The sequence below is a fragment of the Globicephala melas genome, chromosome 14 (assembly GCF_963455315.2).
Source record: "Globicephala melas chromosome 14, mGloMel1.2, whole genome shotgun sequence".
In the NCBI taxonomy this organism is placed as follows: Eukaryota; Metazoa; Chordata; class Mammalia; order Artiodactyla; family Delphinidae; genus Globicephala; species Globicephala melas.
In genome coordinates, this window is record NC_083327.1 from 80145033 (window position 1) to 80170689 (window position 25657).

Here is a 25657-nt window from a genome sequence, read left to right on the forward strand (position 1 = left end):
AGATCCACCCCCCACCCAGCCCCTTAGGAATTTTCCAGCCTTTGCCTCTATTTAAAGCCATGACAGAATGAGCCAGCATGGGGGAGCAGGGTTCATGTCGATGACAGTACCTGTCATGAGAATTAAAGACCCTTCTCCATGCTTTGCAGCACCCCGACCAAGTGCAAGTCCTGCATCTTCACATCATTTTGTGGATTCTATCTTCTCTCACACTAGGCTATGAGCCTCTCAAGAGTACATGCTGTCTCTCTTACCCATCTTTTAAAAATCTCTAGCTCTTTGTACGTGGTAAGTGCTCAACTGGTGTTCAGTGAATGAACGAATGGGAAGAGCTAGGGGATGTATCAGATTTCTCCAGGTTTATATGTCAGCACTGTCTTCGATTCTTTCCTCATTTGAACCCTTCACACCCAATGAGGCACTAAAGTCCAATGCTTCTTAATTCACAATGTCTGTTTTTGTGGCTGGCTCCCTAAGTGCTTTCTCTCCTGGGGAGTAGGCTACAGCCTAGCTTCCTCATCACCAGTTCTCCCTTCCTTATCCATCCTGCAGATACATCTTTCTAAAGTACAATTTCAACTTATCACTGGGCTGCTCAGTATCATTTGTTTGACTCACTATCACTTTTAAGATAAAATACAAATTAATCAGCTCACTCTTTGTTATCCTACCATCCATCTGTCCATCAATAAGTGTGTTTCAGTTTCTGCTCCAGCCTTTGGGGAGAAGGAGCTCCATCTAGAAGTCTCTGCTCCAGCCACATGAGTTTCATCATTGTCCTGCCTTCAATCATTTACGCAAACTATCCCTACTGGTCCCAACTATAGATCTTCCTTGACTTACAATGGGGTTACACTCTGAGAAACCCATTGTAAATGGAAAATATCGTTAAGTCAAAAATGCATTTAATATAGCCGACGTAGTAAACACCATAGCTTAGCCTCACCCACCTTAAACATGCTCTGAACACTTACATTAGCCCACAGTTGGGCAAAATCATCTAACACAAAGCTTATCTTATATAAAGTGTTGAGATATCTCATGTGATTTATTGAATACTGTACTGAAAGTGAAAAACAATGCTTGTCTGGGTACAGAGTGGTTATAAGGTATTGGTTTGTTGACTGTCGTCACACATTCAGTAGAAATCGTACTTCAGATTTGGAATTTGGATCTTTTCCTGGACCAGGGAAATGCGGGACCATCGTCTCTCGTGATGCTGGGCAGTGACAGCGAGTGCTGAATGTGTTTCACTTTTGCAACATCATAAAGTGGAAAAATTGTAAGTCAAACCACTGTAAGTTGGGGACCGTCTGTACTTGCATCTTTCTGGTACTTGATGAGCCCGCCTCCCCCAGAGAAGCCTCTTGGGGCAATACAGCCTGCCTCAAACTTTCTGTTCAGTGGCGTCTGGTCACCAAACTGAGTGTAGAATGGGGTCCAGTCAATGTTGACATGGCTTTACAACGTGCCAACAACCACGGACCATCCCAGGCAGGAACAGGGAACGTGGAGCAGTGCCTGGGGTGGGAGCTGGGGTGGGGTCAGGGCCTTAGAGTGGCAGACTTGGTGGCAGCTTTTATTCAAGGGCTGACGCAGGCTTCCTATTCTATCATTAAAACACCTGTGCAGCGGTTGATTGTTTTTGCAGAAATCTGCAACTAGAGCGTCTCTGCTTAGATTCTGATCTTAGATTCTGAGCCCCTTGAGAGCTCTGATCTCTCTCTAAGTGCTTTTAAATTCAGTATGAAAGAGACTACAGAACGTTTCCTGGGAACAAGTGTTGAAAGCGGGGAGGAGCATGGAAAGCCGAGGCCCTGGTGGCCTAAGGTAACCCACCCCCTCCTTTGCGGCTCTGTGCCTAGGGCCCACCTGTGTGTAGCGCTGGAGAGAAACCAGCCTGCTCTGCGCATACGTGCTCCTGGGCACACTTTCTTTCTGGGTTATGTCTTTAGTAATTTGTTATCAAGAAAAAAGACTCCCAACAAAGTCATGTTGCTTGCACAATCCTAAAGGTGATAAATTACCCAAGATGCTCATAGACAAGGGTGGGTCCACCTGAGGTCACGTAAAACCAGGGTGGATTGACCTAAGGTCAAAATTGAACAGGACCTGTTGGGAACTGTTGACTTCCCACCACGGCATGCAGTGTAAGTATCATGAAGCAGGAACAAACAGCTTCCTTTTCTTATTGCAAAAATAATACACAATTGTAAAAAACAAAAATTGAGAAAATACAGACAAGCGAAAATTTAAAAAATCATCCATAATTGTATTATATTTTAGCTACATCTTTTAAGTCTTTTTTGCTCCTTCCTTCCCTCTCTGCTTTCCTCCCTTCCTCCCTCCCTCCCTTCCTTCCTCCCTTCCTTCCTTCTTTCCTTCCTCCCTTCCTTCCTTCCTCCCTTCCTTCCTTCCTTCCTTCCTTCCTTCCTTCCTCTCTCTTTCCCTCCTTCCTTTATACCTTTGCAATGGGAGGCATTTAACCACTTTCTCTGCTTAGGAATTTCATGAACTAGATATTTTCAGTGTCTGTGCTCCCCACCGCTCACCTTCATCCCCCTCCTCTCCTGGGGCATATTCTCCTCTCATCTTTTCATACCCTAGGACAGTTTAAGATGGGGTTATCCTCATGGGTAGGATCAGAGACTAAGCCGAGCCTCAGTGTGAAGCTGCACCTTGCCGATGGCCTAACGCCCCTGGGTGTTAACTCTGCTGCTGCTCGGACTACCGCTCCCTCACACCTCTCTCCAGACGTTGAACAGGTGACCGACCATACTGGAAGCTCTAATATGATGGTAGCGGTGTTTAGGGGCAGGGCACGGGACAATCAGCAGAAAGATTTTTACTTTTCTTAAATTGAGGTTTATCACACAAACAATAAAGTGCCTGAAGAACACTCATCTTAAGTGCACAACTCAAAACAGTTTTACTTTTGTGGACACCTACATGCTGACATCCCAGCTCAAGACAGAAAATATTTCCAGCACCCTGGAACTTTCCCTTATGTTCCTTCCCAGTCAATATCCATTCTCCCTGCACCCCTGCCTCCCACACATGAAGGTAAACACCATTTTCATTTCTTTTAATGTGCACTTTTTATATCTGGCTCCTTTTGTTCAAAATGATGTCCGGGAGGGACTTCCCTGATGGCGCAGTGGTTAAGAGTCTGCCTGCCAATGCAGGGGACATGGGTTCAAGCCCTGGTACAGGAAGATCCCACATGCCACGGAGCCACTAAGCCGGTGGTGCATCACAACTACTGAGCCTGCGCTCTAGAGCCCGTGAGCCACAACTACTGAGCCCGTGTGCCACAACTACTGAAGCCCGCACGCCTAGAGTCCATGCTCCGCAACAAGAGAAGCCACCGCAATGAGAAGCCCGTGCACCGGCACAAAGAACAGCCCCCGCTCGCCGCAACTAGAGAAAGCCCGTGCACAGCAACGAAGACCCAACACAGCCAAACATAAATAAATATTTAAAATGTGTTAAAAAAAAATGATGTCTGTGAGATTCATCCATATTATTAGTTAATATTTTGAAAACATTATTTTATCAACTTCTTATTTTACCAAAAATGGAACCCTCTTGTGCCCATTGTTTACAACGGCTATTTTCATTTAATATATTGGCAAGAGTTTCCCGTTATTAGCATTCTTCTACTATCGATTTTTTAAATCTGGATAGTGTTCTATATTACGTACATGCCATAATTTATTTGACCAGCCCTCAATTGTTCAACATGACATAATTTCCTTTTAAATAAGTTAGACTACAATTCATTGAACATTCCTGCAATTAAATCTTTGTGCACATCCTAATTATTCCTTTAGGATGAACTCTCAGAAGTAGAATCACTAGGTCCGAGGTCATACACATTTTTAAAACTTTCTCGTCCAGGAAGATTGTACTAATTCTATATTAGCAGCAGCAGTGAATGATGGTATGATATCTCTGCTTCCTCAAGTCTCTACCATGACTGGGCATTATATTTTGAATATTTGCCAATGTGATAGGTGAAATGTCTCTTTAGAAAATAATAGGAAAATTTTAAAAAATGTATCTTGCTTTAATTTGCATTTCTTCAATTACAAATATGGCTGATTCCTTTTTTATATATTTAATCACTTCTATCTTTAGGCTTCTGGTGTTTGTGTCAGGCCGGGTTCAGCTGGAGATAACAAATAGCACTCTTCCTGTTTTAAGGAGGAAGAGCTTTGACAAAGGGAATCCGCTTCTGCCAGGGTTGCTGGAAGAGCTGAAGGGGCAGGACCCTCGTGGGGCTTCCAAGAATGGCTCTGAGAACAGCGCCCCGGAAGCGGCGCCTCTGGTGAGCTGCTGCTTTTGCCCCAGTCAGCTTCACTCTAGATGTGGGGCAGCTGCTGCCACAGTGGTTGAACCTGAGCCCTGCTTGGTCTGCTAGAACTTTACCAGCAAAAACTAATGCCCTGTGCCCTGCTCCCAAGACACACAACGCTATGAACTAAACTGGAACCTCTGCTAATTCTACCACCAGAACAAACAGACAAACCACAACCAAGTGAAAACAACCTAAATACAAAATACCTAGAAATGTTAGGTTAAATGTAACAAATATCCTTTTCAAAACCTATCTGAGGTCAGAAAACGATCAAGGAAATTTCCAGGGGTCACAAATGGAAAGGGGGCTGGAAATGGGAGTTGTAAGCAAATGCTGAAGCTACTGCCATGGGGGGAGTATTTGCCAATCTGGTAACCTAGATGCTTGGATTGGCCCCGTGAGCTTGGTAAACAATGTCTTGGGGGCCCATGCAAGTAGGGAGACAAAAAAGAGAACTCCACATAGTTCCAAGACCCTCAAAGGGCTACGTCCTCTGGGAAAGGGCTGAATAGAAGAAAAAAAAAATCTGACTTTTAGCAAAGAGAAATAATAAGGAAATTTGTCTTTGCCGTTGCTCTGAGTGGGGGGAAAAAATAGCTTCCAAGACCTTGTAACAACACATCTCCACTTGTATGGGTTTGGAGTTTGAGGTTTGAATCAACACTGAGTTTTTTTTTGTTGTTTTTTTGTTTTTTTTTTTTGGTGGTACACGGGCCTCTCACTGCTGTGGCCTCTTCCGTTAAGGAGCACAGGCTCTGGACGCTCAGGCCCAGCGGGCATGGCTCACGGGCCCAGCTGCTCCGCGGCACGTGGGATCTTCCTGGTCCAGGGCACGAACCCGTGTCCCCTGCATCGGCAGGCGGATTCTCAACCACTGCGCCACCAGGGAAGCCCCAACACTGAGTTTTTTATAGTGGAAAACTGGAAACAAAGGAAATGTCATCATCGGGAGAATGGATAAAGAAATTATCTATTCATTAAATAGCAATGAAAATGAACGAGCTGGCGCTATGGTGGTCGACGTGGAGAGATCTCACAGTGTTGAGTGGCAAACGTGAGTTGCGGAAGTGGACATACAGTAAACCAGTGCCAGTCTTAGACTGGGGCAAGTTGGGCCCCTGTCCTGGGTCCTCCTGTCTAGGTGTCCCTGCACTTTGGAGGGACTCCTCCACCCCGCCTCTCCGGTGCCTGGGCCCAGATGTCTGGGTACGGCGTTCTGAGCTGAGGCAGAGACCATGGACTTGCCCTCTCCCTGCACAGCATGTAAGGTTGACCAGAAGCCCGGAGGCGCTCTGGCCTGTGCTTCCTTGGGACTGAGGGCAGGTGGTCCCTGCTGGCTGAACTTCATAGAGCAAGACTGGGCTGCCAGCAGGGTGCTGACACACAATTTTGGGCAACTCAAGGACCCTGCAAAAAATATTTGCCCAGGACCCTGCACATCTTGGGGCAGCCCTGCAGTAACGCATTCAGATGGGGCTTTAAAATGTACAAAATAATACCTAACTAGTGTTTAGTAGTATGTACACGCTTAGTAAAGGAACATGGAAATGAGGACACTCAATTCAATACAGGAGTTGCTTCCTGAAGGGAGAGAGGAGAATTAGGGTTACACTGGGAACTATTTGAAATGTTTTATTTCTTAAAAGTTGGTGGTGGGGAGTAAAAAGTATTGATTGTATGCCTTTTTACATCTTTCCATATGTTTGAAATATTTCATTTTAAAAAAAAAGGAAGAAAGAAAGAAAAGAAAAGAAGTCACTTGAGCCCCTCCCTGCTCTGGTAGGGGCTGGCGGGTGTGTGGGTGGACTTCAGTGGTGGCAGCCACACTCTTGGAGGGGTCGTGCATCCTAGTCTCTACCTTTTCCCCTGAGAAGACACCCCTCCTCTGCACTTTCCCTCCGTCTTAGCGGTTTAGTGTGTAAACAGATTCTCGTGTGACTCACCAGTGCTTTTGCTAATCCCTTCACCAGCAAATACTTGTTAAACACTTAAATCTTGCAAATGGAAAGGAAATTCCACAGTAAAGTTAAGTGTAAAAGTCATCCAGAATCCTGCATCTTGGACAAGACTGATGAACAAATAGTTCTATAATGAAACTTAATATATTAAATTTAATCATAGGAAACTTATTGCTTGGATATGAATCTTAAATATTTAAATGTAGGAGTTTTTACTTGGTGATTGTTTCCAGTCTCCTGTGATACTGATACCTGGACAGGGAAGAAACCTCTTAAGATAAATAAACCACACTGGGAAATGGGCCCCTTGCTAAGTTCCCTTCTGGAAGTGACGCCTCCCTATACTGCAAACATTTTCTCCTCTGTGTGGTTTCAGTTCCAAGCCAAACCAGTTCTGCAGCATGCTTTTGTACCTTTCCAGAATCGCTTGCCAGGGCTTTAAAACCCCTTTGCGTCTTTCATTACTTAAAAGCCTCTTTTGAAAGCCTTTGAGTGAATCATCAAATTAACATCTAAAAAGACTCAGCAGCAATTGAGCCCAGGAAGGCTGGGGGCTTCTAACCAAACACACCATAACAGACCTTCGTAAGAGCAGTTGGACTTGGGAAGGGGCTTTGCAGGTGGAAAAAGGGCAGCTGCTGGGAGGTGGAAGCACCCAGGCAGGGGGCAGTAGGACCCCTGGCCTGAGCCCCTAACTCCCAACTCCCTCCCCCTGCCAGTCCCCTGCCTTCCCCCATGTTCTCACGACTGCTGATCAGAGGGCAACCCTCCCTCTCCTTTGTATTTAAGCCTTTCTCTGGCTCTGCTCTAAGCAGGCATCAGCAAAGGTTTAACAAAAGAATGAGGGCTTATTTTAGCTACTTTCACTTCTCTAAATTTTTCATGGTTTCAGTTAGGTGTAAAATATTCTTGAATTTATATTTTCGATTCTGTTTCTTACTTGTTCTATACAATGTTAGTAGGTAGATATTTTCTTTTTAATGAAAAAGAAGAGATTGATCTTAGGATTCAAACTCAAAATATTTGATGAATCAGGATTCAATTTAGATTTCAAGAACACTGCTGTGAGGTTTTCTACTTTTTTGGTTTGCCCTAGATTTTTCTTTATCTCTTTTGTCTCCTATATCTTTCCCGCTCTGTGGACCTCTTTGAGAAGAGGGCTATGAGGACTGAAGAAAGGCATTTATCATTAGCCTCATTTCTGATCATTGAGTTTCTTGCGTACTTAACCCTAAAGAAAAATCTGAGTGTACCGCTACCTTTAGAAATTCAGGTAACCCGGTGGGAGGGAGAAGAGTAAATCATGTTTCTCCTTTCCCTAACCTTCTTATGTATCATGGTTTCTAATGCTCATGCCAAAAATTGTAGCTTGCAATTTAGAAGTGGAGGCGTTGGAGAGGGAGGGGCGCGTCTCTCGTGGAGGCTCTAGCAGGTAGATAGCTGTCTCTCTGTGTGTGCATTTTTTTTTTTTTTTAATTTTTGGCTGTGTTGGGTCTTTGTTGCTGCGCGGGCTTTCTCTAGTTGTGGCGAGTGGGGGCTACTCTTCGTTGTGGTGCGTGAGCTTCTCATTGCGGTGGTTTCTCTTGTTGCGGAGCATGGACTCTAGGCGTGTGGGCTTCAGTAGTTGTGGCACGCGGGCTCAGTAGTTGTGGCTCGCGGGCTGTAGAGCACAGGCTCAGTAGTTGTGGCTCACGGGCTTAGTTGCTCTGCGGCATGTGGGATCTTCCCGTACCAGGGCTCGAACCCGTGTCCCCTGCATTGGCAGGCAGATTCTTAACCACTGAGCCACCAGGGAAGTCCTCCGTGTGTGCATTTTGTCAAGAATGGCTGCTTTCTAAAGACAAACACACTTCAGGTCAAGCGGCTTGGAGACTGGACTTGGAAATATGAGACGTTTCGAAGGCAAAAATGCACTGCTTACATGGTGTGCTGAGTGTCTTCACTGGACAGATGGGAGTCTTAGAAGCAATATGGAGCGCTGATTCCTGCGGTTGAATGTGCCAAGGCAGTGGGGTGAGCTCCCTTTCTGGGTGTACATCTGGTGGCCTGGGCCCAGGAAAGAGGGTCTGCTCCTATCTTAAGTCGTCCTTGAGACTCAGATACATTAGAAATCTCACTCTAGAACTGTGTCGTTCTGATTAAGGGAGTGAGATGGATGTTGGGAGGCTGCCCGACAACAAGTCTACTTGCATGCATTCTAGTATTTTTCTGTGACGTGTGATACAGCCTCCTACCTTCAATTGTTGTGTGGTGACACAGCACCTGGGAGGGGTGTGTGCCCTCAGTGGACAGTGGTGGGGCTGAGCTCCTGGCCGCTATCACTTCCAGGCTAGCTCTCTTGTTTCCGCTGTTGGGATACACGGTTAACGCCACCGGTCACTTAGTGCCGCCTTTCACCAGCCGCAATCCCTGCTGTTTTGGGGATTTGCCCCAAGGAAATTTTAGTCACAGCTCCTTGAACTGCGGGAGGAAAGGCTGGCATTTTACAGACACTGCCAGCCGGTGACAGGCCTTCTGGGCTTTGGGAGGGCGGGGGCTGTCTCCGAGGAGAGGAGGCAGGACAAAGGCTCTCCTGGGCCGCACTCTAGTCAGGCTCCTCTGAGCACCTTTTCAAGGAGGCCCGGGCTCTGGGGAGCCTTACATCAGCCCCACCAGAACCCCACCCTCAATATCTGACCACCCCTGAAATCTGACCAAGTTCCTCATCCCTCGACCCCAGGTGATGGATATCCGATCAGCCTGGCCCGCCTTCAGCAGGAGTCCTGGTAGCTTGTTTTAGCCAGAAATCCCCTGTCACCCTTGATGATTCCTCTTAGTAATTTTCCATCTATTTGCCCTCATCCTGCCCTTTGACTCTAAATGACCACTTTTCTTTGTATCCGGAGTTGAGCCCAGTCTCTCCCCTGCTACAAAACCCCTTTGCAGTGGGCCCTGTACGGATCACAACAGTCGTGAGTAAGTCTGCCTCACCATTTTAACAAGTATCAGAAGGGTTTCTTTCTCTAACACGTGGATGAATTGGTGGCTGTGTGCCAAGTGCGACTGGGAAGTTGCTGGTGGTTAGCTCCTCCTGTGCTTTGCCATCAAAGGAATCATATTTGTACGTATATAACAGGATAAGCTATTGAAACATTATGTTTTGTCTTGTTCTTTGGGAAATCTGAAAGAATTCCGTTTCCTATCCCTAGAAATGCAGCCACATATCTGTGTCCTAAGGCCTAGATCAAGTATTGCCAAATCTGATTCTCACAAGTAGGTAATGTAAGTTTGTGAAGTGGCCTTATGGCAACAATAGGGCATAGTGGAGACTGTGGCAAAGCAGAGAACACAGTCCCATGAAAAGCCATTAGCTCCAATCAGTTAACGGCACGTGGGCACGTAGGCCTGATATTTCCAGAGCACTTGAGTTTTCAATAAACAATAGGAAGCTGGGTTTTTACGTGCAAATTCTAGATTTGTGTGGGTGTGTGTTGGCAAGTAACAAAAGCAAACAGAGTGTGGGGCAAAACAACTCAGAATTTTGCCTTCAGGCGTCTGGTTTGTAATATCTGGGCTAGAGTCCGATTACCCCTTTGGTTGGGGGAAGGCAGTTATGAGGCTGAAATCGTCCTGCACCTTCTCTACCACCAGTGAAGGGGAAGGAGGCTGCTGCGTGGACAGGAAGAGAGGAGTGTGACACCCTGGAGAGAGGGTGGATGGCTTGAGTTTAGGCCTGTGGGGTTCCCCCCTGGGGGCAGAACTGTGCCTTGTGTACCCACAATGTCTTGGATGGGTCACCTGAGCCGTGTGCCCTCTAGGAGTAGCCAGCCCGACCTGGAAGCCTTGGCTTGGGTCTTCACGCTGACGCTCAGCCAGGAAGAAGTGGACAACCTACCGACATGAGGGCCACGTGGACACGGGCGGGAGCCCCTGGTCCACAGGCCCTTCCTCAGTCCCCTGCTCCTGCTTGAGCCCAGGGCCACGTAGAACGGGAAATTCGCAAAGCCCCATCAGGCTGGATTTTCTGCCAGGTTGGTGCCTCAGGGCCAAGACATATTTAATTGATTTAGAAAACAGAGATACAAATACATGTTGGGTATCTTTTTGTTTGTTTGTTTTGTGGATTTTTTTGGGGGGGCTTCCTTTTTTAAAAATTGAAGTGTGGTTGATTTTCGATGTTTCAGGTATAGAGCAAAGTGATTCAGATCTATATCTAGATGTGTATATACATATACATGTCCTTTTTCAGATGCTTTTCCATTATATGTTATTACAAGATATTGAATGTAGTTCCCTGTGTTCTGCAGTAAGTCCTTGCTGCTGCTTATCTATTGCATACATAGTGGTGTGTATCTGTTAACCCCAAATTCCCGATTTATCCGTCCACCCCTTTCTCCTCTGGTAACCATAAGTTTGTTTTCTATGTCTCTACTTCTGTTTTGTAAATAAGTTCAATTGTATCACTTTTCTAGACTCCACATATAAGGGATGTCGTGTGGTATTTGTCCTTCTCTGTCTGGCTTACTTCACTTAGTATGATCATCTCTTGGTCCATCCAGGTTGCTGCATGCCGGGTAGTTTTACACGCCAGTATGAGTGCGTTGATATCTCTTGTTTGGGACCCAGTTTGGAAGCCCAAGAGTCTGGGCTTTACTATGCAAAGGTTTTCTCCTCCTCTTAAAGTACCTGTAGTTATAAGTTCTAGGGATTTGAGCCGCATATCACTTTCCCCACTCGAGGCAGGATTGAGGACGCGGCGCGGGCGCTTGGCTTCCCTGTCCGGACACGATGCTGACTTACTCGTCCTCCACCATCTGGGCCACCAAGTTTTCATTGCTCGGTTATTTATTTTATTACTTCCTCTTCCCATGACTGGGTCTCCCCTTATGAATTTCGGATGTTTAAAACGGAATTTAGTGATGTTTTCAAGCCACCTTTTTTGTTATTTGCAATTGAAAACTTGGGAAGCAGAGGTTGTTTTGTTATAAGGTTTTTATTCTTCTTCACTTCCTCTGTACACTTGGAACTTTTCATGACAGAAATGAATTTGCTGTAACCTGTGTTAAGTAGTAAATGCCAAACACACGATCCTCCACAAAGGCTGTTTATGTGGAGAATAAACGAGGCCCAGAACACTGTGTCCCGCTGGTGAAACGAAATGCACGTTTCCCATCAGGAGACAGATCCCTCATTTTCAAAGGCTAAGTGGATGGTGCTTGAATGATAATTCCAGCTGTTTGAATTTAGGGCCCTGGAAAGATTCACTGGAAGGGAATTTGCAGGCGTTGCCTCTTAGCGGTTGGGTTTGCTCTCCTCAGAGGTAGCAATTAAACGAGGGCCAAGAATGCCCTACTTTTCTTGAATTCTGTGTTTCAGAGGTTACCTTCAAGTCCTTATGTTTGCTAACGCATGTAACTGACTGCGCCAGGGATGTAATAGTACATTAAACTGTGCCCTCGGCACTTCTGTTCGGCCTTCCTTTCTTGATCACCCCATTCCAGCCTGGACCTTTCAGCTCGATTTTTAACTTATTTGACATAAAATATTGTCAGTAAGTCTCATGGAAAATTCCACTCCAGCAGGAAAAACCATCTCCAATATGGGGTGGTTAGCTATTAATTAAAGCTGGCACGTGCCCTCAGAGCGCTTTCTTCAGTAATGCTTGTGACAGATCAAGGTTGGCATTGCATACCTACCCAGCAGAGGCCGCTTCTCCAGGCATGCTCACTTACCTTTGGGAAGAAACTGGCCTCTTTCTCAAAGTCAGTATTGGGTGTCGTCCCGGTGAATCGCTTCTTTCTCCTTCATGTTTCTTTTTTATAGGGTGTTACCTCTTAGCAGTCCAAGCATGGGGCTGGCTGTTGAATACAGAGGTGATGGACTCATGTACCAAGTCCCTTGTACGGACCACAGGGGTGACCCTAGGACTCTAGGCAGGGACGTGGCAGCCACATGCCTCAACAAGATGCCACCCGGGGCTCTGACCGTGTGAGCGGGGAACAGGACGGAGGTGTGACATGACATAGGGAGTTAGGGCAGACAGCCCCTCCCCAAAGAAAGGCCTTCGGTTTTGAAATCCCTCATCAGAAACGGATTCCTCTGGCTTCGCTTCCTCTCTTTGGCAGTTTTGTGAGTTTAAAAAAAGTTTGTTTCTTTCTTCAAAAGTGATACGTATTCATTAACAATTCATTAAGTGCTAGTATTCTATTATTAATTAATTAATTTATTTTTTGTGGTATGCGGGCCTCTCACCGCTGTGGCCTCTCCCGTTGCGGAGCACAGGCTCCGGACGTGCAGGCTCAGCGGCCATGGCTCACGGGCCCAGCCGCTCTGCGGCGTGTGGGATCCTCCCGGACTGGGGCACGAACCTGTGTCCCCTGCATCGGCAGGCGGACTCTCAACCACTGCGCGACCAGGGAAGCCCTATTAATTTTTAAAATTTAAACCACTAAAATAATGAATAAAGTACTACATACATATGGTTACTATTTATACTTGAGGTAAAAAAGCTATATAGGAAGAGTTTTATTTCATTTTTTAAAAAGTGATATTGCACAATACACGTTTTCATCACTTTAAAAAAATTGATCATGCAGTGAACACTTCTCCTTTTCAATAAATATCATCTATATCATCATTATATATGCCTGTCAAAATGTATGTAAATAAAGACATTGTCTAGAGAGCTCACAGCTTTCTGCCTCAGTGAGCATCTTTTTATATAGCCTTATGTAAGCTATACAGAGTTTAGGTCTATGAATCTCTTTTCTGTCGCCTTACTTCTTTCTTTCAGAATGCGCCGAGGATTCTTGGCGAGGCATAACACCAAACCCTGTACTCCAAGGTCTGGTAACGGCCACTGGGGCTGAAACCAGACCAAGCCACCCCTTCCCCTCCTGGGATTAGTGCCTGCCTGCCTTCCCAGTGCTCGCTGGCTGGGAGGCCTCTCGTGCTTCTGTGCTCTGCCCCTCTGTTTCCTTTTAAGGCAGCCCGGATTTTAAGCAGTTTCCTGGGTGAGAATGTCGGGTGTGGCGCGGGGCCCCTGTGTAGTGATCGTGCAGGGCCAAGTGGAGGACAGATGGGCTCCGCAGGACACAGTCCCTGCCTCCATGGCGCCATAATCTGAGAAGGGGCTATAGAACAAAAATGGAATTTAGCAAAACGCCCGGAACTTTGGTTCCTGCAACAGGGACTGAATCCCTGAACCTATAGGAGCTGCAGCCCAGTGCAGTGACGGCCGGGAAACCTTTCCTTGGGGAGACTAAGCAGTTGGTCCAGTTTACCTTTTCAGTGGGGACATTTTTTTTCCGGCGGGGGGTGGGGGGTGGGCGGGGGTAGGGTGACGGGCTGGGATTCTTGGCTGTATTTTAGCTTTAATAAAGACAGTTCCTGGATTATAACTTGATGTATGCATTCGATTCATCTCCACAGCGCTGGGCTTCTGCAGAAAGGGTAGTAACTGCAAACGTTGTTTTCAAGTTATTAGAGCTGCTATCCTGCTGACCCTTTGGGACTATGGAGGAGTAAAGCCATTTGGATGATCACTTAGGACTGCCTGGTCCACACTGCTAAGAGAATTCAACACTCTTCTCTCAGCTAATGATTGCACACAATTTCAGCAAATTCAAGGGATCCAGAAAAACCCTAATAAACGCGGCATATATAGTACTTAGCAGGATGCACCAGGCTCTTTTCTGCATGCGTTTTGCCTACTGATTTACTTAATCCTCCTAAAAACCCTGAGAGGAAGGTGCTGTCGTTAAGCCCACGCGGCTGCGGGGGACAGAGGCACCTGGAGGCTCCTGAGCGCGCGGCCCCTAAGGGGCAAAGCTGGGCCTTGCAGCCAGGCAGCTGGCCCATCCGCCCCACTGCTTTGCTCTGTAGAGCCTGTTTGCCGTCATTCGTTCACCTAAGCCTTGTGTTTTCAAAGTCTGCAACCACTCTGCACCACAAAAAATATCGGCTTGGTCAGAAAATAATGGCTCTCGCTTCAGACTCAGAGTGAACTTTCTCATTCTGAATGTATCCACTCATTCAATAAATATACACTGGGTATCTATTAAGTGCCAGGCACTGTTCTAGACACTTGAAATACATTGTGTTCATAATAAATATATGGACATACATAGAAGCTACTCAAAATGACAAAGATTCCTGCTCAGGGAGCTTAGGTCCTGGAGGGTAATTTATCTGAAAGGTGGAAGCACAGAGGAAATCCCTCAGACTAGCAGATACTAGGCCATCGGATAAGAAACCTAGAGCTATAGAGAGGCTCCAGCCAGGGCGGTCCATGAGTAATTGCGATGGAGAAGTTGCACTTCTGTCTCTGCCAGACTCTCTCTAATTTTTCACTGGATTCGAGCCGTCCTCGTTTCCTGCCTCCCAAAGGGCCACAGCTGTCTTCTGAGTTATTCCACCCCGTGATCCTAGCACTACACACTGGGCATCCATCCATCCATCGAATTTCTTCAGTCGCTCCCCAGTAACGTTTACGGAGTCCCTACTTGCTGCCAGGCGCTGCACTGGATTCTAGAGACACACACAGGTGAACAAGACAGCCCGTGGCCCTCAGTGAGTGGGCAGCACGACCTCAGATGGTGACATGGTAGGTTACTGGAGCAGCGAAGAAAGAGTGATGACATATTCTGCATGTGGACTTAAAGACAGAAATGGAACAAATGTTGAGAAACACCTTTAAAAAGAACGTCCTTGCAGAATTGTTTCTGGTTCTCCAAGTCTCTTCCCATCAGATTGCAGAATGTCAGACCGGGAAGGGAATTTGCAAGGTCATCAAGCTCATCCCTGGTTGTTTTACGGAAACTTGAAGATGGTCTCAGATTGACAACCTTTCCTTAGATGTTTCAGAGACACACCTACATACCCAGGCAGAGGGCCTGTTGTTGTTGTTGCCCAAGTCGACTTTTAGAATGGGTGGGCGGTACCGTTATCTCTAACTGACTCTTCTCCATCCCCAGTCACTTTAATGTAGGTAAAATGGTAGGAGTTCTGAAACATATACTTAGTTAGACTTAAAGTTCTTTTTCAATTAAATTCTTGGTCCAAAGAAAGAAACGGGCAGAAGATGATTTGGTGTGCCTTGAAGGGCATTTGAAGCCCCTCCTCCTCTCTCTCCCCCTCCCCCGGGGCGGAGCACGGCCAGGAGGTCGGGGTTGTGAGAGTGCACACGTTACTTGAAGCTGTATTATTGCCCAGGGAAAGAAGACCTTCTGTGGCTTTCCCACAAGACTTCTGATAAGTAGATTCATCTTAGATCAGAGAGGTTAAAACAAATGGAGAGACTGCCCTTTTCTAATTTTGCTTTTCCCTTAGGAAACATGTGGGCATGGTTGGCTGTAACTTGACTGCTGGGGTAAGGATCTGCGCTAGAAATAGCTTTAGAGCTGTTAGGATTACCCTTTTATTGTGGTAGACCGTTAAACAGCTGGGTCAAATTACACATTTGAATTCTGAACTGACCCTGGGTTCCTTATGTAGGGCCCCGTGGTTACTGCATGATGGGTCGTGCAGAGTCGAGCAAGGGCATTTTCATGGGGACTTTGCTAGCCATTTCTTGATATGAATCTCATTAAGCAAGTCTCACATTTTTGTGACACACACACACACGCACACACACACACATTCTTTTCCCTTCAGGATATAAAGATGTTTTAGAAGAAATAATAGCTTGGCTTCACAGAGGACCAGAGAATTCCACAGCTGAGCTTGGGGATCAGTGACAAACACAAAGATGGCTCGTCTCTTCCCAGAGAACGTTCTTCACACAGGAACCGCCAGGCTGCTTGGTCCCGTTCTTGTTGAAGTGGAGAGTCTGTAGGATTATGCCACACTTGACATCAGCCCTAAGTACTGGCTCGTCTCCCATCCCACATCCTAGATCTTGACTGACTCATTTAACAGAAATAAGAAGCTCACATCTCAAGTAAGGACTGGAAAATGAGGCCACGGTCCATCAGCTGGTGAATAGATAAATGAATTAGGGTGTGGCCATATAACGGAACAGTGCTCACTAATAAAAGAATGAACTATTGTACATGCAATGACATGGTGAATCCCAAAATAATCATGCTGTGTAAAAGAAAGCCAGACCAAAAAAAGTATATACTGTATGACTGAATTTCTGTAAAATTTTAGACAATGCAAACACATCTACAGTGAGAGAAAGCAGATCAGCCGTTGCCTCAGGACGGGGGTGTGTGTGGATTCCCAGGGGCGTGGGAAAACTTTTCAGAATGATGGACGTGTTCATGACCTTGATTGTGCTGGTGGGAATGTACATGGGTCCAAACTCGAATTGTACACCTTACATGTGTGCTGCTTATTACATGTCAGTATACCTCAATAAAGACGTATTAGCAAAAAAATCTGTGAACTAGAGTTATTTATAGTGATTTTTTTGGTTTGTTTTTTGGGCCATGACACGGCTTGCGGGATCTTAGTGCCCCGACCAGGGACTGAACCCGGGCCACGGCACTCAAAGTGCCGAGTCCTAACCACTGGACCACCAGGGAATTCCCGATAGTGATTTTTTTTTTTTTTTTTTTTTTTTTGCGGTACGCGGGCCTCTCACTGCTGTGGCCTCTCCCGTTGCGGAGCACAGGCCCCGGACGCGCAGGCTCAGCGGCCGTGGCTCACGAGCGCAGCCGCTCCGCGGCATGTGGGATCTTCCTGGACTGGGGCACGAACCCGCGTCCCCTGCATCGGCAGGCGGACTCTCAACCACTGCGCCACCAGGGAAGCCCCCGATAGTGATTTTTAATGATAGGAAATGACTATGAAAATCTTCTGTACCACGCAGATGCTCACTAGTTCTCACAGAAAAGTTTTTTAAAAGAGTTATGAAAGTTAAAGATGATATACACAGTTTTCTTATGTAAAAAAACTGTTCCAAATTTGTAAATGCTTTCTGACATGGCAAGTTCCTGGTGGCTACTTTTGGAAACCAAAATAAAATATACTCAAGGTTAAACTATTTCCTTTGTCCATGGAGGATCATTTTTATGCACTGTTTTGTTTTGGAACTATTTCTATTATTATTATGTGATTTTGTTACTGAAAATGATGTGTCACTTGTTAAATTTTTCATACTTCCCCACTTCAAAAGTTGGAAACAGAATTTTCTAACCTGCTTAAAATGTTCCAAGTTAAAATTTTCAGTCTTTCAAACCATTTATTAAAATTATAAAAATGGAACACTCTCTGATTAGTTTGCAAGAACAAGTGATGGGTATCAGAGAGGATTTAAATTTGCTAGCTGAATTTCAACCCAAAACTTTTGTGTATTGGTGAATGTGATGAATAAATGAGTATTGTAATTTAACAAACACAGCTAATGATATATACCTTTCTTCCATTTGACTCTACTCATCTTCATGAGATACTTTTTTCAGTTAACCAAGTAATGAAATAAAACGAGCTTAAAACCAGACCTTCAAATTACTGTACCATAAAGTATTAAACCAATAATTTTAAAAGTTATGCAATATTTTATGCAAATCAAAACTACAATGAGGTATCTGATGGTCAGAATGGCCATCACCAAAATATCTACAAACAGTAAATCCTGGAGAGGGTGTGGAGAAAAGGGAGCCCTCTTGCACTGTTGGTGGGAATGTAAATTGATACAGCCACTATGGAGAACAGTATGGAGGTTCCTTAAAAAACTAAAAATAGAACTACCATATGACCCAGCAATCCCACTACTGGGCATATACCCTGAGAAAATCATAATTCAAAGAGTCATGTAGGGGCTTCCCTGGTGGCGCAGTGCTTGAGAATCTGCCTGCCAATGCAGGGGGCACAGGTTCGAGCCCTGGTCTGGGAAGATCCCACATGCTGCGGAGCAACTAAGCCCGTGTGCCATAACTACTGAGCCTGCACTCTAGAGCCCACGAACCACAACTGCTGAGGCCACGCACCACAACTACTGAAGCCTCTGTGCCTAGAACCCGTGCTCTGCAACAAGAGGAGCCATTGCAATGAGAAGCCCACACACTGCAATGAAGAGTAGCCCCCCTTGCTGCAACGAGAGAAAGACTGTGTGCAGCAATGAAGACCCAACACAGCCAAAAATAAAATAAATAAAATAAAAAATAAAGAGTCATGTACTACAATGTTCATTGCAGCTCTATTTACAGTAGCCAGGGCACGGAAGCAACCTAAGTGTCCATTGACAGATGAATGGATAAAGAAGATGTGGCACATATATACAATGGAATATTACTCAGCCATAAAAATAAATGAAATTGAGTTATTTGTGTGAGGTGGATGGACCTAGAGACTGTCATACAGAGTGAAGTAAGTCAGAAAGAGAAAAACAAATACAGTATGCTAACACATATATATGGAATTAAAAAAAAATGGTTCTAAAGAACCGGACAGGTATAAAGATGCAGACGTAGAGAATGGACATGAGGACACGGGGAGGGGGAAGGGTAAGCTGGGACGAAGTGAGAGAGTGGCATGGACATATATACACTAACACATATAAAATAGATAGCTAGTGGGAAGCATCTGCATAGCACAGGGAGATCAGCTCGGTGCTTTGTGACCACCTAGAGGGGTGGGATAGGGAGGGTGGGAGGGAGACGCAAGAAGGAGGGGATATGGGGATAGATGTATACGTATAGCTGATTCACTTTGTTATACAGCAGAAACTAACACCACTGTAAAGCAATTATACTCCAATACAGATGTTAAAAAAAAAGTTATGCAACATTTCAAATCACATTTGGTTTCTAAATATATATATATACATATATATATGTATATATATATATATATATATAATGAGGATAAGACTTTTGGTAATATTAACAAATATAATAAAATAAAACATTATTTTGGAAACCCCATTAATAGGAATAGAAGCTACCTTCTGTTAACCTTAAAAATGCATTCCAATATACATTAGGTGCAGACAAACACTGTTTGATTCCACTTATACGAGGTACCTAGAATAGTCGAATTCACAGAGTTAGAAAGCACACTGGTGGATGCCAGGGGCTGGAGGGTGGGGGGCGGTGGGGAGGGGAATGGGGAGTTAGTGTTTAGTGGGGACAGAGTCTTGGCTTAGGAAGTTGAAAAATTTGAGAGATGGATGATGGTGAGAGTTGACAACAATGTGAAAGTACTTAGTGCCACTGAACTGCACAGTTAAGATAGTATGTTTTATGTTATATGACTTTTACCACAATAAAAAAACATAAAAAAAATAGGGATAGAAGATAAAAAATGTGGTGGTCTCTACTCTAGGGATGTTTCTGAAGATGCTTTCATGCTCCTGACACTTTCATCCACTCCCTGGGTGCTACCCGCCTCCTACCACTAGTAACTAGGATTCATGGGAATTGGCCTGGCTAACTTCTTATTTATTTATTTATTTTTGGCTGCGTTGGGTCTTCATTGCTGCATGCAGGTCTTCTCTAGCTGTGGTGAGCAGGGGCTACTCTTTGTTGCGGTGCGCGGGCTTCTCATTGTGGTGGCTTCTCTTGTTGCAGACCACAGGCTCTAGGTGCACGGGCTTCAGTAGTTGTGGCATGTGGGCTCATTAGTTGTGGCTCGCAGGCTCTAGAGCGCAGACTCAGTAGTTGTGGTGTATGGGCTTAGCTGCTCTGCGGCATGTGGGATCTTCCCAGACCAGGGCTCGAACCTGTGCCCCCTGCATTGGCAGGCAGATTCTTAGCCACTGCACCACCAGGGAAGGCCCTGGCTAACTTCTTGAACCCAATTTTGTTCTAAAGTTAGCTATGGGCTTTCTAATATACAAATTCAATGTTCTGTCTTGGTTCTACTGGAGCAGTTTCAGGTCTAAAGAATCTTTAAAGCAGTCAGTAAACACATGTTGGTGTTGTGTTAGAACATGTTGTTATGGTATAGGTTAATAAAAATGACCTTCAAAAACAGAGTAACACTGGGACTTCCCTGGTGGTCCAGTGGTAAAGAATCCACCTTCCAATGCAGGGGAAGTGGGTTCGATTCCTGATCAGGGAACTAAGATCCCACATGCCGCGGGGCAACTAAGCCCGTGTGCCACAACTACTGAGCTTGTGTACCTCGAGAGAGCCCACATGTCACAAACTACAGAGCCCACGCGCCACAACTAGAGAGAGAAAACCCACACGCCACAACTAGAGAGAAGCCCATGAACCACAACGAAGAGCCCACGCGTGGCAACAAAAGATCCCGCATGCAGCAACTAAGACCTGACGCTGCCAAAACTAATAATAATAAAGAAAATAAATAAATATTAAAAAAACAACAACAGAGTAACACTAAACAACCAATGGATCACCAAAGAAGCCAAAGAGGAAATTTAAAGAATACCTAGAGACAAATGAAAATGAAAATGGGACAATCCAAAACCTATGGGACACAGCAAAAGCAGTTCTAAGAGGGAAGTTTATAGTGATACAAGCTTACCTCAGGAACAACAAAAATCTCAAATAAAAATCCTAGCCTTACACCCAAAGCAACTAGAGAAAAAAGAAAACCCAAAGTTAGTAGAAGGAAAGAAATCATAAAGATCAGAGCAGAAATAAATGAAATAGAGACTAAGAGAACAACAGAAAAGATCAAAGAAACTAAAAGCTAGTCCTTTGAAAAGATAAACAAAATTGACAAACTTTTAGCCAGACTCATCAAGAAATAAAGGGAGAGGGCCCAAATCAATAAAATTAGAAATAAAAAAGGAGAAGTTACAACTGACACCACAGAAATACAAAGGACCATAAGAGACTATACTACAAGCAACTATATGCCAATAAAATGGGCAACCTAGAAGAAATGGACAAATTCTTAGAAAGGTACAATCTCCCAGGACTAAACCAGGAAGAAATAGAAAACATAAACAGACCAATTACAAGCCTGAAATTGAATCTGTGATTTAAAAACTCCCAAAAACAAAAGTCCAGGACAAGATGGCTTCACAGGTGAATTCTACCAAACATTTAGAGAAGAGTTAACACCTATCTCTCTGAAATTATTCCAAAAAGTTGCAGAGGAAGGAACACTCCCAAACTCATTCTGTCAGACCATAATGACCCTGATACAAAAACCAGACAAAGATACCACAAAAAAAGAGAATTAAAGGCCAATATCACTGATTAACATAGATGCAAAAATTCTCAACAAAATACTAGCAAACCGAATCCAACAATACATTCAAAGTATCATACACCATGATCAAGTGGGATTTATCCCAGGGATGCAAGGATTTTTCAATATCTGCAAATCAATCTGTGATACACCACATTAACAAATTGAAGAATAAAAACCATATGATCATCTCAATAGATGCAGAAAAAGCTTTTGACAAAATTCAGCACCAATTTATGATAAAAATTCTCCAGAAAGTGGGCACAGAAAAAGGCCATATATGACAAAAGTGGGCATAATAAAAATTCTCCATAAGTGGGCATAATAAAGGCCATATATGACAAACCCACAGCTATCATTATACTAACAGTGAAAAGCTGAAAGAATTTCCCCTAAGATCAGGAACAAGACAAGGATGTCCACTTTCACCATTTTTATTCAACATAGTTTTGGAAGTCCTAGCCACAGCAATCAGAGAAGAAAAAGAAATAAAAGAAATCCAAACTGGAAAAGAAGTAAAACTGTCACTGTTAGCAGATGACATGATACTATACATAGAAAATCCTGAAGAAGCTACCAGAAAACTACTAGAGCTCATCAATGAATTTGGTAAAGTTGCAGGATACAAAATTAACACACAGAAATCTGTTGCATTTCTATACACTAACAATGAAAGATCAGAAGGAGAAATTAAGGAAACAATCTCATTTACCATCCCATCAAAAAGAATAAAATACCTAGGAATAAATCAGGCTAAGGAGGCAAAAGACCTGTGCTCTGAAAACTCTATGATGTTGATGAAAGAAATCAAAGATGACACAAACAGATGGAACAATATACTGTGTTCTTGTATTGGAAGAATCAATACTGTCAAAATGACTATACTACCCAAGGCAATCTACAGGTTCAATACAATCCCTATCATACTACCAATGGCAGTTTTCACAGAACTAGAACAAAAAATTTTTTAATTTGTATGGAAACACAAAAGACCCTGAATAGCCATAGCAAACTTGAGAAAGACAAACAGAGCTGGAGGAATCAGACTCCCTGACTTCAGACTATACTACAAAGCTACAGTAATCAAAACAGTATGTACTGGCACAAAAACAGAAATATAGATCAATGGAACAGGATGGAAAGCCCAGAAATAAACCCACACACCTCTGGTCAATTAATCTTTGACAAAGGAGGCAAGAATATACTATGGAGAAAAGACAATCTCTTCAATCACTAGTGCTGGGAAAACCGGACAGCAACATGTAAAAGAATGAAATTAGAACATTCTCTAATACCATATACAAAAATAAAATCAAAATGGATTACAGGCCTAAATGTAAGACCAGATACAAGATACAACACCTAAAGGAAAACATAGGCAGAACACTCTTTGACATAAATTGCAGCAATATATTTTTGGATCCATCTCCTAGAGTAATGGAAATAAAAACAAAAATAAACAAGTGGGACCTAATTAAACTTAAAAGCTTTTGCACAGCAAAGGAAACAAACAGAATGAAAAGACAACCTACAGCTTAGGAGAAAATATTTGCAAATGATGCAATTGACAAGGGATTAATTTCCAAAATATACAAACAGTTCTTACAGCTCAAGATAAAAAAAAAAGAGCAACCGGGCTTCCCTGGTGGTGCAGTGGTTAAGAATCCGTCCGTCAATGCAGGGCACATGGGTTCGAGTCCTGATCCGGGAAGATCCCACATGCTGCGGAGCAACTAAGCCCGTGTGCCACAACTACTGAGCCTGCGCTCTAGAGCCCACAAGCCACAACAGCTGAAGCCCACGCACCTAGAGCCCATGCTCCACAACAAGAGAAGCCACCACAATAAGAAGCCCATGCACTGCAATGAAGAGTAGCCCCCGCTCACCACAACTAGAGAAAGCCCACATGCAGTAACGAAGACACAGAGCAGCCAAAAATAAAATAAGTGAAATAAATTTATAAAAAAACCCAAAAACAACCCAATCAAAAAATGGGCAGAAGACTTAAACAGACATTCTACTCTCATAAGGGTCTTAGATTTTATGTGAAATGACAATATTAACTCTAAGTGGACTGTGAGATAAGCATAAATATTGTAATCTCAGAATAACCACTAAATAAATAAAGAGGTACAGCTAAAAAGACAAGAAAGGAGTTAAAATGGAATACTAAAAAATATTTGATTAACTGAGAAGAAGGCTGGAAAGGAGGAATGGAGGAAGAAAAAACCAAACCAAAACAAAACACAGATGGCACAACTAGAATACAAATAGGAAGATGGTAGACTTAAATCTGATCATATCAATAGATGTGTAGACTTACTTACACTGAACTATACAATAACTACACTAAATATAAATGGATTAAAAACTTCAATTAACATCTACAAATTTTCAGATTGGAAAAAAGGAAGATAACTATATGCTGTATAGAAGAGACATACTTCAAATACATAGAGACAAGTTGAAAGCAAAAGGATGGAAAAGTTACACTATGCAATCAGTAAGTATAAAAAAGCTGATGTGGGCTTCCCTGGTGGCGCAGTGGTTGAGAGTTCGCCTGCCGATGCAGGGGACGCGGGTTCGTGCCCTGGTCCGGGAAGATCCCACATGCCGCGGAACGGCTGGGCCCGTGAGCCATGGCCGCTGACCATGTGCGTCCGGAGCCTGTGCTCTGCAACGGGAGAAGCCACAAGAGGCCCGCGTACCGCAAAAAAAGAAAAAAAAAGAAAAAAAAAAAAAGCTGATGTGATTATATTAATATAACACAAAGAAGACTTCAAGACAAGGAGTATTACTGAAGAAAAATATGGAAGTTTTGTAATGATAAAGGATCAATTAATCAAAGCAATTGGTTGCACCTAAGAATCCTAAATGTGTATATGCCTAATGAAAAAGTTTCAAAATGCATGAAACTTACAAAACTAAAGAGAGAAATAAAAGATTCAGTTAAAATGAGATTTCTAACACCCCTCTCTCAGTAATTGATAGAACAAATAGGCAATCTGTATGTTACAGAAGATTTGACCAACACTGTCAACCAGCTTGACCTAACTGATAGCTATGGAAACAATATCCAACTGCTGCAGAACCACAACTGTCAACGTCAGCAACTTCAAAAGCAACAGAGAAGGAACAAAACTATCATCAAATCCAGCTTTTCTGATGATAACAACTACCTAAGGTGAAGTTTGGGCTCCACCCTAGACCCACTAAATTAGGATCACCTTGGGAGCTGTGTGATTAACAAGCAACCAGATAATTCTCACTATGGGGAAGTTTGGAGAGTGCTGGAATTCCCTTTATTGAGGAGTGGCCCACCTGTGGTTGCCTTGGAAAATAAGAGAGAGAGTGTTTTTTCAATGAGACAAATTTTAAAATATTCTCTTAAAACAAATGGTATATGCTTTATTTTTTAATGTTTCAGAACTTGATGTGGCTGAATTAGGCAGAATACTTGATCTGGCACAAATCTTATTTAGTAGGTGCAGATACTGTAAGTGATCATCATTTAGCCATAATTTATGAAAATCTAATATACAAAAATTAATACACTTTTGACAGAATGTTCTAATTCATGCTTCTTATCCAGTAAATTTAGCCAGGCATTTTAATAGTGTGTAAACTGTTCCTTTTGTCAGAAGTGGAAAGAGGCACATCACATTATGATTTTATGACCAGCTGAACAATGTAACAAGGGCTATACTTCTTGTTGTTACTTATGTGAACCATAGAAGCCAGATTATTATTACTAAGAAACAATTCCTTTAAAGTCAGATTGTGTTAACACACAAACAACAGAAGTATGATAAAAAAAACCCAAACCTGGGCTTCCCTGGTGGCGCAGGGAAGGTTGAGAGTCTGCCTGCTGATGCAGGGGACGCGGGTTCGTGCCCCGGTCAGGGAGGATCCCGCATGCCACGGAGCGGCTGGGCCCGTGAGCCATGGCCGCTGAGCCTGCGCGTCCGGAGCCTGTGCTCCACAATGGGAGAGGCCACAACGGTGAGAGGGCCGCGTACCGCAAAAAAAAAAACAAACCCAAACCAAAACAAAAAAACCCATGGACTTCCCTTGTGGCACAGTCATAAAGAATCCACCTGCCAGTGCAGGGGAAACGGGTTCAAGCCCTGGTCCAGGAAGATCCCACATGCCCATGCCGTGGAGTAGCTAAGCCCATGCACCACAACTACTGAGCCTATGATCTAGAGCCTGTGAACCACAACTACTGAAGCCCCTGAAAAGGCAC